At 38.2% G+C, this 12,956-nt stretch overlaps 1 protein-coding gene across 10 annotated transcripts in view; it reads left to right on the top strand.

The window, feature by feature from the left end:
- The window catches only part of LOC146404944 (uncharacterized), a 488,622-nt gene that overhangs the window by 380,831 nt on the left and 94,835 nt on the right, over positions 1-12,956 (top strand). For 2 of the 10 annotated variants that reach the window (XR_014839796.1, XR_014839800.1), the window contains one exon: positions 3,687-8,028. The exons of the other annotated variants lie outside the window; for them this stretch is intronic. The gene's annotated coding sequence lies outside the window, so the exon portion shown is untranslated. Of the gene's footprint in view, positions 1-3,686; positions 8,029-12,956 lie in introns of those variants that run through there. 10 annotated transcript variants of the gene reach the window in all.

Below are 12,956 nucleotides of genomic sequence, written 5' to 3' on the forward strand. Positions count from 1 at the left end.
TGGGCTTTATTAGACTTAACTCTTCGTAAACAAATAAGAAAACCGAGAAACAAAATAAAACAAAAAACCAGAGTCATGAGTTTTATCATATACATCTGCCACTGGAGATAAAATACACTCTTCTCCTAATAAAGGGGTGTATATTTTTGAGAGTCACAGAGATTCCATCTTTAGTAGCTCAGTGAGAAGCAGGAAAATAATTCTTGCTTTAAGCTATAAAACAGTTTTGGTAAAAACTAAATATATGTTTATCTACTGAGGAGTAGGTCTCCTTGTCTTTCTGTCAGGAATCCCGTTCCCTTCCCACCCCCCAAAAAGACACTAAACAGTCTGTATACTTACATGAGAATTTGACTTAGTCCTTAATACTCTAAAGATGAATTAGGAAAGAGATTACTATGAGAAGGTGGAAAGCAGGACACACACTTTGAAAGTAGGTTTTAAAATTGTTGTTGTTCGTGGTTTTTTTTTTTGTTTGTTTGTTTGTTTAACTCACTTCAATCTGAGGAGCTCTTTTCCTTGAACTGTGATATAGGTTTGCTTATTTCTTTATATTAGTGTGTATGTGTTTGTATATGTGCTTGTTTGCCCTTGCGTATATGTGGTCCTTGTGGAAAAGTAGTCATTTTTCAAAATATACAGTGAGCAGACCAATTGTTCATAGCCAATGAAAACCCTAGTCGTCTACTCCAAAAACCACAGACCCTTTTAATCCCCTTTTCTCTGTAAAATGACTTTTGAGATTTGGACTGCCATGAACATTTCATATTTGTACTTTGTACAGCTATTTTGTCCATGAACTTTAGTCAGGGCTTCTTTTACTCAAGCCTCCTCTGCTAACCTAATTTAATTTCCACTTATTGATCCAGTGTTCCCATTCTGGACAACTAGTAATGCTCGTGCACCAGCCAGTTTGTTCATGACTCAGATAGGGTCTTCCCATTTCCTTAGCTCCACCCACCGTGCCCACATCTATGAGTGATAAGGCACATTGCATCACTGAATATGGAAGCAGATGCAAATGAGACAATTTGTGTCCTTTGACCTTCAATGCTAGACTTCTGTCTAGGATGATTCAGAAAAAGTTCTGTCTGAAAAGAGGCCTAGTAGATTTTCATTTGCCATTAAAATAAATAGATTAAGCCTAAGGTTGTGGCCAAGAATTAAGTTTTATTTAAACGAACCCACCTCAGACTATAATCAAGACCTCGTCTCATACCTAAAAGAGGGAAAGTAAACTTTGCCAATCTTTGTGAACCTATCATTATGTTCAAGTTAAAGTGTGTCTTTCAATCAAAGTTTTTGATTTAGCTCTGCTTATATTTCTAAGCATTCCTGGGAGTTCTAGCAAAAAGGGCATTTGAGGATGCTGTCCTGGCCACAGGAAATTAAAATATAATCTTGGTAGATTTATTGGAAATTATACCAAGACAGAGTCTATAATTTTATAGTACATGGCCATTTTTTGGCACTTGTATCTCACTGTAGGAGCCAGGCAGATTCATTTAGAGCCAGTACCATTCTCTCAAGGGTAACATCCTGAATTGCACTCAGGCTATAGAAATACAGACATTTGATTCAGGTACAGCATGGTTCACTCTTGAATTTAAAATTTTAATTTGAGTCTTCCTCTTGCAGTGAAGAAGTGCCTCAAATCTAGTGTGGAAATCATATGGTAACAATGTCTCTCACACAAGTTTCCAGTCTCCCACAGCTGTGAGAATTAATAACAATAATAAAAAAAAAAAACTTGGTGGTGCTTGAGTGGCTTATACAATTCTTCCATCATTAGACTTTCATAACAACCTTATGGGGTAGGCAGTGCAGGGAATATAATTATGTTCTTTTTATAGGTGCAGAAACTGAGATCCAGGTTGCTTAACCAGACAGTCCAGGATCACATCATGGGTCAGCGACAGAGCCAGATGACAGTCCATATTGGAGCTGTCAGTTCTGGTCCGCCAATCATTCCACAGTGGTTCCCTGACAAGGCTCTATTGTTGAGTCTACCCTAGAGAATAAATTTAAACTTCTTAAAAGCCCAAAGACCATATGTGCTTATCTCTAGAAATAATATTAAACCAAGAGACTGAGGAAAATATATCCTCCTAAATGGCCAGGTTTAAGAATGGATGCTGTGGAAGCAGCTCTAATGACAAAAGGAAAGCAAATTGAGACCTGAGCTGGGGAGAAAGGTTCTGCCTCTGAATCATCTGTACACACTGACTTTAACGACAGAAGAATGAATTTCAGTGCTGTTGATTCTCTGGAAGTTTGGTGGATAAATGATCTCATTAGAGAAGGATCTAGATCTACTCTGCTCTTAGCCTCATGCACTCTCCTCTCAACCATGTTGCTGGATTCCAGCTTGTATAGATTTGGGGCTGCTTCTGCTCTAGACACGGCTGCTGCCTTCACAGAAGCACCAGCTTGCTTCCAAATGTGTATATGTGTCATCGTGGTGCTGTGACCTCGCTGGTTGTCATAGTTCTTGTATCGACAGGCTGAGTACTTGGTGTTGTGGAGAACACTGTCCTTGTGCGAGAACACTAAAGGACTCGGCGCTAAAGTTCTCTTTCTGCTCTTAGCTACCACCTAGCAGAACAGCCTATAGTTGGAAGAGTGCTGAACTACTAAAATAATAATAGATAGCTATTTTTTTTCAACAAATATTTGTTGAGTGCTTACTATGTTCCAAGCACTGTTCAGGGAACATCACAGCATTTGTTAGGTTAATCTTCACAACCACAGTATGAGACAAGTTCAGTTCATGTGATTCCCATTTTATAGATGGAGAAACTAAGGCACAGAGAAGTTTACTTGCCCAAGGTTATAAGTTAATGTTAATGGAATATGGATTTCAAAACCAGGAAATCTGATCCCTAAGCAACTCTAAGAGTCTAAAAACAATACAATGTAAACACATCTTCCACTCTTACTAAAGGACAACTATAAAAGTGTGCAATCTTTTGGGACAGGAGATTTCCCCCAACAAAGGTGGTCAGATCCCAAATGAAAATATAGGATTCTCTGTTAAATTTTAATTTCAAGTAAACAACTTTTTTTTTTTAGGAGAAGTCTGTCTTATGCATACCTGGGACATACTTATCCTACAAAAAAATTCAGTTGATCTGAAATTCAAATTTAACAGCATTCTGTATTTTATCTGGCAGCCCTTCCCCCAACCCACCACTGCCACCTGCTTCATGAGTCAAGTTCTCCTTATTTAGATGCTCTTACAGTTGGGCAGTCTGACTATTCTTACCACAGTTGGATCATGTCTGTGGGATCTTTATCGATCAAGATGGGTAAGGCTAACTGAATTTTACCCTCTGGGGTTTCTTCCCAGGCCTTCACAGTGAAAGCGTGCAATCTCTTGGTGCCTCCCCCAAGTCAGTTCCCTGACCGAGAAAGTTATATCCAACCTTCACCCTCAGGCAAGGAAACACCTTGAGGGGGGGTGGCTTCTACAGAACTCTCTCGGATCCTCTTCCCATATGCTAGTTTCCCTAAAATGGATTTATCACAAGCCAGAATTTCTAGTCATTGAACCTCTTTTCCTATTTAGTAGCTAGCAGTGTTTGGAAGGCTGCTCTTTAGAAGTTACCATGAACTACTAGAATTGGGAAATCTTGTCATTTGCCCAAGCATCTGAGAGTTCTCAATCTTGTCCTTGCTGGGAACAGCCAGTGAGAACCGGCCTCTTCAAAGCCAACTCCTGCCACTTGAGAAATTTTCCAGGAAGCGAGACACTTCATGTTCTCACCCTCCAAGCAAATCGATGGAGTCTGCATTCCAGCTTCTGAAGGGTAAACCACCTGTGGCCCCTGCCTCTAAGAGAAAGAAAGAGACTAAGAAATTGAAGAAGTGAAATATGAGTTTTCTATCACATCGTTTTAAAACCTTTCCAAGTTGGCTAATTAAATTATACCTTCCAGCAGAGAATGCAAACACAATTTCAGGTTCTAATCTCTCAGTAATCAAGCATTCTATTATTAATGTCCTCTTCCTTTTTTTCTGGGCTTAATTGCTCATTGTACTACATGTGGCATTGATTAGCAGTAGGAAGAATGTGTTCTGTTTCGTTGGCTATGAGAAAAGTGGCTATAAAAAGGCATTGAATCGGAGAGCAAGCTCTGTCCAGCTGTGATGTGATGGGTGGGGGGTCTGTGTACGAGAAAGCAAAGTCAGCCAGCTTGTTTAGTTTGAAATAACAGCATAAAGTTTCATATTTGCTTGTGAAACAACCGTTCTTGATCAAACATGACCCAAATCAATGCGGAACTTTTAACAACAATGATCTGTGCAAAGTTTTACACTTTATAATGCATTTTTCTTACAGGTATTATTTTAGTTCGTCTGGGCCATAAATCTGTGAGTTAACTTTTTATTCAGATTTTACAGGTGAAAAGTCTGATGCTCAGCCAGGTTAAGTAACTTTGGTCAAATCACATAGAGAGTGATGAAGACAGTTTTCAAACACAAACATTGCAATTTCAAGTTGTGCTCTTTGCATCATGGGACGCTGACACCCAGCAGCAGTGAGTCAATTCAGAGTAGTTCACCAAATAATGAGTGTGCAAATACTGCATTCCTCAAACCAGTCTCTTGGGGAAAAAGTACTGGTAGAGGCACATGGTCTAACCAGACACACATTTGATATGTCGTGTTAGATACAACTCATCTGTACAACTAATCTAATAGAAGAATCAAGGAGGAAAAAGGTAATCAGGAAGGAAAAATCTCTAAAGAGGAAGAGATATTTCAGTTGGTCTTTGAAAGATAAGACCCATTTTGACACTCAGGCAAGGGGAAGAGAATAGAGAAAACATTCGGTGGAGGAATATGGTGAAAAAGAACTTGGGTTGTGGAGAATGTGAGATAGCACAATTTACAAAATCGTAAGTTGCCTGAGAGAGGGTTTGAAATGCAAGGTGGGCCCATGTGAAGGAATTTAACTTCTGTGTAAACAACATAAAACTGGGACTCTGTCTCTAGACATACCACTAACACAAAGGGTGTTCAGATCGGCTTTTCTTTTTTCATGTAAAACTAGAATGCCATCTATAGCTGGTAGTTGTACTTGACAAAGGTCACCTATTATGGCTTGTAACTAGGGATGTGACAGTGTACTTGGACACAACCCCTTTAACAGGAATGTGCGTTTTTACACACTGAGTCTCAGCAGTACAGGCATGCTCACTTTGCAGTAGGACCTGGGGCTGTTGATTCCTATTCTGGGTAGAATTTTCTTCCTATGGTTCCCTCCAACTCCATGGTTTTAGTTTATGTTCCCAGAGCCTAGGTCAACTTTCAAAAGGCAAACTTCATTAATCCACCTGGTTTCTGTCTTCAGAACAACTGCTTAGAGTCCATTGAGTTGCACTGCAGGAAAGAGGTATGAGGCAGGCCTGCTGTCTTTAAGGAAACAACCTCTCCTGTGATGTCCCACTAATGACAGCTCCACTTGTGTACACACTTCCTGAATGACAGCTTTTCCTGGGCCGCCTGTGCTCTTCTCTCTTTCAGTGAGCAGCTGGTGGGTTGAAGAGCACTTTCCATTTTCACGATTTGTGGTAGATGGTCAAGCTAATGGAGAGCAGCATCTTTTTCCAGCCTTCCTTACCAAGCTCCTGTTCCTACTTGCATTGCTTTTCCAGGCGCAGATGAGACCCGCAGCTTTAGTCTGCCTTCCCCTGTTCCAAATATCAGGTGTCACAAGGAGAGGAGGAAGGGGGCTGAGAGCTAGAAACCTCCAGCATCCATGCTTGCAATCTTTCACCCTGAACAGGACGGACTCCAGAATTCTGGCATCTGCTCCTGCCTCAGTTATTGCTTCTTTCTTTCCCGTATGCATCCAGCGCTCTCCCAAGTGCTGTGGGAGATTCTGGACAATGAGAGATAGCATGCATTTGTGGTCAAATGCACATAACCCAGACCCAGACTGTGTTTAAATGGTAATTCTCTGTGCAACTCTGGGAAGAATACTCAGCCTTCCTGTCACTCAGTTTCCTCATCTGTGAAATGAAGTGGGTGATATAAGTACCTTTCCCATAGGGTTCTTATAACTATTAAGTAAATTAAGATATGCATAAATTACTCAGGACAGGATAGCATATGGCACAGGAAAAAAACATTTCCTAAATCTGGGGCACTATTTATCATTATTAGGTTATAATACCAATAACTGAAATAAAAAACAGAAATGGCAAATGTTAACGTAGACTCAGTAAATGAAGTGATGTGACAATTAAAATAGTTGGAGGGAGTGAACTCAGAGAAGAATTTACAAAGGCAGAAGTATTTAAATAAATGTTGAATGGACCTATGTTCTAATCCCTTTAGTTAAAAGTTCTGAGGACTCCCCTGATGACAAAGCTATCTTATATCTAACCCATGGATCGTCAAGGTTTTCAAACCATGTGACATTTGGAGCTTTTATACTGTAGAAATAAGGGACTTGCTGAATTCTCCAGATCATTCTTTTGTTATAGATGAAAATTAGAGTGATTTAATTACTTCTACTGTACATGTGCTACTATAATGTAAACACACCTTACAGAGACTAGCATTTTCTCTTCTATTTTGAAATGGCGTATTTTTTTACATTTTTTTTAAAAAGAGTATTCATTGTCTCTGTCGTGATTTTTAGAAGTTTCCTATATTAGCACTAGTATAGTAGTATGAGGTTTTCATCCAGACATACAGTGTCGGGAGTTCCCTTCATGGCTCAGCAGTTAATGAACCCAGCTAGGATCCAGGAGGATGTGGGTTCGATCCCTGGCCTCGCTCAGTGGGTTAAGGATCCGGTGTTGCCCTGAGCCATGGTGTAGGTCGCAGACGCGGCTCAGATCCTGCGTTGCTGTAGCTGTGGTGTAAGCCAAAAAAACAAAGCAAAACAAAACGAACCATACAGTGTCTTCCAATATTCATCACTACTATAGAAACTTGAAATTCAAAACTTGCCAATCTTACGCTAACTAAAAACATCATCATCCTTCACAGTCCACGGTAAACTATGGGTTTATTTATTGCTAAACCCTGGGTCAAAAACTGTGTTTCTCTTCATTCTCCTTATCACTGTCTGGTAGGTTTTGACTTCCATTACGTCTCATCAGAATAATTATGAACATTTTCTAAATGGCCATCTAATCCATTCTCTATACTGGTGTCATCTTTATCGTAATGATTATCTGATTAAGCCATTCTCAAATCCTCTGGAAATTCTCTATCTTCTATAAGGATAACTTATAGAAGTTATAACTCCCAAACTGCTTAGTAGGATAAACAAAATCCTTCCATTTCTCCTCCAAGGTATCTCACCAGCTGAATCTCCTACAACAGCACACATACTGTGTTCCACCTATATGTATATATTTGCCTTTTCTAAATGCACCAAGACATTTCAAACCATATTCACATATAATATATCCGCCTGGTAAACTTCTGTTTATCTTTGAAAACATCTCAAATATTACTTCAACACTGGAAACATTTTGAAATGCTCTCAAGTGCATAGTTGCTATTTTCTCTATGTTCATGTAGCATTTTAATATGCACTGCCTTGTTGCACTTAATATGCTGTATTCTTTTCATTTGGGTGTATTTAATTACAAGCAAGGACAAGTATATTTAATATGTTCATTCATCATTTATATTGTTAAATTCATAAATTGTATAGTTCCTTTTGCCCACTTTTCTCTTCTACCGTTGGTCTTTTCCTTACTGATTTAAACCTCTTTATACATTAAGACAAGTAGGGGAGTTCCTGTCGTGGCACAGTGGTTAACGAATCTGACTAGGAACCATGAGGTTGCAGGTTCAATCCCTGGCCTTGCTCAGTGGGTTAAGGATCGGGTGTTGCCGTGAGCTGTGGTGTAGGCTGCAGATGTGGCTCAGATCTGGTGTTGCTGTGGCTCTGAGGCCAGCAGCTGTAGCTCTGATTAGACCCCTAGCCTGAGAACCTCCATATGCCGAGGGTGCGGCCCTAAAAAGACAAAAAAAAGAAAAAAGAAAAAAAAAGAAAAGAAAAGAAAACCCAGGTGCATAAAACCACAAAAATAAATATCTCACTGAATTATAAGGTGATAATAATAATAAGCATTATTATTATTGTTGTCAATTGTTCTTACCAACTAATTCAAGAAACAGATCTTTGCTGTGTCAGAAGCCCCTCCTTTGTTTCATCTGAATCTCTCCTCTCTCCCGTCAAAATTAACCATTCTCATTTTAATGATAACCATGACCTTGTATTTGTTTATAGTTATATTGTACAAATGTACATTATAAATACTATACCTTAGTAATGTCCATTTTACCTACATGCCAAAAGGATTTTTCTTTACTCTATAAATTCCAGTAAATTTAGTAGACTGCTGTTGGTTCTTCTTGGTTATTTTCGGTTCACGTTGTACTCTATCATATTGAATATGGGGGGAAATAATTTTAATATTCCTTTCCAATCTGAATTCCTTTTTAATTCTTTTCATTGTCTTATTGTACTGGATAAAACATCAGGTATAAATTAAATGGAAGTGATGGTAGAATTCTTGGTTTTTTCTCAGTCTTTAATAGAAACCATTTGGTTTATCATTAAGCATGAGTTTAGCTGAAAGTTTTTTTATCATTTAGTTTTATATATTTTTTTTTCTACTGTACAGCATGGTGACCCAGTTATACTTATATGTATACATTCTTGTTTCTCACATTATGTGTTTCATCATAAGTGACTAGACAGAGTTCCCAGTGCTACACGGCAGGATCCCATTGCTAATCCATCCCAAAGGCAACATTCTGCATCTATTTACCCCAAGCTTCCAGTCCCTCCCACTCCCTCCCCTTCCCCCTTGGCAGCCACAACTCTATTCTCCCAGTCCATGATTTTCTTTTCTGTGGAAAGTTTCCTCTGTGCCATATATTAGATTCCAGATATAAGTGATATTATATGGTATTTGTCTTTCTCTTTATAACTTACTTAACTCAGAATGAGAGTGTCTAGTTCCATCCACGTTGCTGCAAATGGCATTATTTTGTTCTTTTTTATGGCTGAGTAGTATTCCATTGTGTATATATACCACATCTTCCTAATCCAGTCATCTATCAGTGGACATTTAGCTGAAAGTTTTTGTAGATATTCTTTATTAGGTTGTAAAAATTTTCTTCTATTCTTGTTCAACTGAGAGTTTGTATCAAGAGGGGATGTTGAAATGTATCAACACTTTTTCTCTGTTTACTGATGTGATCATATAATTTTGGGGGTGGGTGCTAGACATCGTGAATATTATGCTTCTGTGTGTCTGGATTTTGTCTTCCTTTAGAGAGTATTAAAATTGGTTTTGGCAGGCAGTTAATTTACTGAAAGATCATCTTGATCCTTTCAAAACTTCAGCTTTGCTAAATCTGTTGTAGGATTAGTTTATTTCTACTTCCAAGGCATAATAATATGTGATCTTCCCAGGGTTCATAATGAATGGCCCTGAGAGTCATTCGTCATATCTTTCTATTCTGTAGGTTGGAGGTTGAACACTTCCTAACCCTGTGGTAGCTCCAGTTTTGTTTAGCTTACTCGTCTCCAGTAATTGCTCTATCCCTGTAGTTGTTCTTTGCCTAGTCTCTTGGAGACCCATCCTAAAGAAATTAAGCTTAGTATTCAGCCAGACTCAAGAGGATCCCTATGCTAGTTTCTGAAACTCTTTCTTTGCATTATTCTTTCCCCTCTTGTACCCTGCTTTAAAAATTATTCCCACTTCAGTCTTTAATTCCTTAGTTACTCAACTCAGAAAAGAACTGGTCTTAACTGGTTGAGTTTCTTCTTCATGCACCTTGGTGCAGAAAGTGCCTCCAGGTAGAAAGTTATGGTGATATTAAGGTTCACTTTGCCATTTTCCTTAGTTAGGGGAACACATGCCTACACTGCCTGCTGTCCAATATCTCAGAATAACTTCTTCATTTTTTTTCCCATTGTGCCCCCCCCACCCAACTATTCTGGTTCATGCTACTTCATCATCTCTAAACTGTGTGCTCCTTCAATGTAATATCAAAATTTTATTATTTTGAGAATTTTTTCTTGAATTATAGCTCGTTTTATATTTTTTCTACTGCTTTGGTTTTCCTTTTTCAGGGACTCCTGCTATTCATGTGTTGGAGTGTCTTTACCTAACCTCAGTAACTCACTTTTCTCACATCTTTCTCTCTTTCTGTTTTGACCTATATTGATTCCACAGGATCAAAATTTGATGTTATATTTGTCGAATTATTGTTTTCTCTTCTTTGTACTCCCCATTTAGTTCATTATTCAGAGGCATCTGTCTTCTATTTCTCCGTGTTCCTGAAATAGCCATTTCTCTGATCAATTATTTTTCTGGATCTAAGTAAACAATTTATTCCTTATTTTAACTGTCACTGGCTGAATTAAATGCTATTTTCCACTTCACCCTTTTAAAACTTTCTACCCTCTGGATCTATGACACTACTCTTAATTAGTACTCTTATATTTCTGGTCATTTCTTCTCAGTCTCCTTCCTGAGTTTTGATTCCTCCCTCTAGCACTCATTTGGGGGAGTTCCATTCATGGTTCATAGTTCTGATTCATCTACCATGTCTTAAGTGAGTTTATGTATCCCATGTATTATCAATTCTATATTGACTGTTAGTCATAGATATCCTGCAAGAGCCCTCCCTCAGCCTCTGGAAACTGGCCACTCTGTAGCATGCTCACCAAACCTTTCTTTTGTGAAGACTTTGTCAGGTCTTCTAAGAAGTCTTCCCGCTTCTGGTCTAGATATCCTCAAATTAATTCTCCATGAGAATAATTGATCTAAAATACAAATACAAATATAACCATTTCACTGTCATTTATAAAATCCTTCAGTTGTTCCTCATTGCCTTAATAATAGAATATGTTATGTGGCCAAAAAACCAACCTACCTCTCCATCTTCTCCTACCTCTGACCACTTTCAGCCTTGTATTTGACACTGTGAAGTGCTGGGCTACTTCTTGGTTCCTGTGCACAGCATGCTTTTTCAAACTTTGTATATTTCTCAGGCTGTTCTTTCTGCTGATGTGCTCCATTCCCTCCTCTTTATTTTGCTAACATAACATGCTTTAAAATTCAGCACATCCTCTGGACACTCATCCCAGATGCGTGATCTTCCTCAGTGCTACAGCCACCTCCTATGGTTACCTCTATGTCTGCAATTAGAACAGGAATTCTTCCATGGCAGTATTTCCTCTGGATTGTGCAGTCTTGCCAAGAACTGCTTTGTAAATCTAAAGCCTGTTACAGTATCTGATCCACACTGTGTTCTCAGTAATGTTGAAGCAATGTACTCTTGCGTAACACGAAAGTAGGAATGTATCTCTATGAAGGTAGAAGAAAACTAATGAATATGTAAGAAAGCTAAGGCTCAGTAAGGATAAAACTCTCATTTTACAGATGAGAAATCTGAGGTGCATGATACATCCTAAACTGAAACCAGAAGATCTTGGTTCTTAACCTGGTAATATTTCCAGGGATGTCATTCTGAGTATAATCGGAAGTGTAAAATATTTTCCTTCACATCATTTACTTTAAAAATTCCAACCAGGCTCTGTTACAGCCTCACAGTTAACGTGATAGTGATACTTTGATTTGATTTGATTTTTTCTTTCTTTAAATTATATTCATTTATTTAATTTATGACATTCTATTTTATCCTCTATTCTTTAATTCTCCATTATAATTTTATCCTGAAATTATTATCTTGATCTTAAACCAAACCAATAAGGTGTTGGCTTTTCTTAAAATAATTGTGTGGCTTGGCAAAATGTGATAATTTCTATATCTGGCACCTCTTACAAATATTAAAGAGATTATTTGCCAAACAATATATTTACAGGGGTTTTTTTTTGGGGGGGGGAGACACTGAGTCCCAACAGTAATGTTTCTGTTTTTCTTTTTTGAGAAATAAACTATAATCATGAGTTGATCTGGATTAGAAATTAGGAGTTAATGTATCTCATCCCAGAAGACAGAATCCTAAGAAAATAAGCAAAATGAAAACAGACCCACAGAAACAGAATGAAATGGTAGTTGCCTGAAGGGAGGGGCTTGAGAGAATAGGAAGCATAAGATTAAGAAGATTAAGAGGTGCAAATCTCCAGTGATAAAATAAATAAGCCACAGGGATGTAATATACAGCATAAGGAATATAGGCAGTGGTATTGTAATAAGTTTGTATGGGGCCGGATGGTTATTACGCATATTGTATTGATCATTTCATAATTTATGTAAATGTCAAATCGCTACATAGTATACCTGAAACTAGCATAATATTGTACATTAATTTTATTTCAATTTTTAAAAAATTCTAAGAAATAAGTAAACAAACAAATAACCGTTTCTTTGTGCTAAGTATGTGAATATGGAATTCAGCTTTGAATTAACTATTAGCAAACTATAGCTAAAAGCACCATTGAAAGGGTTTTGAGAATTCATCTGAGGAAATGATGATTTGAAACAACTCTGAGTTTTTCTAAGTTCTGAGCTATAACAGACCAGCTGTTACCAAAGCAATTTATCTGTGCTTCATTAACTTAACTTCTTGAGAAAATAATACCCACAATGAGTTATGGCTCAATATTATATCTTCAAGTTTCATTGAGGCTATGATATAAAAAATGGGTATATATTTTTAAAAAAATCTGGAGTTCCCATCGTGGCTCAGTGGTTACGAATCTGACTAGGAACCTTGAGGTTGCGGGTTCAATCCCTGGCCTTGCTCAGTGGGTTAAGGATCCGGCGTTGCCATGAGCTGTAATGTAGGTCGAAGACGCGGCTGGATCCCATGTTGCTGTGGCTCTGGCGTAGGCTGGTGACTACAGCCCTGATTAGACCCCTAGCCTGAGAACCTCCATATGCCACGGGAGCAGCCCTAGAAAAAGGCAAAAAGACAAAAAAAAAAAATCTTCCAGCACC

This window comes from Sus scrofa, chromosome 3, assembly GCF_054392235.1.
Source record: "Sus scrofa isolate SSC_HxYL_T2T_F1_AM1 chromosome 3, Sscrofa_HxYL_maternal_Yorkshire_Landrace_v2.0, whole genome shotgun sequence".
Taxonomy (NCBI): Eukaryota; Metazoa; Chordata; class Mammalia; order Artiodactyla; family Suidae; genus Sus; species Sus scrofa.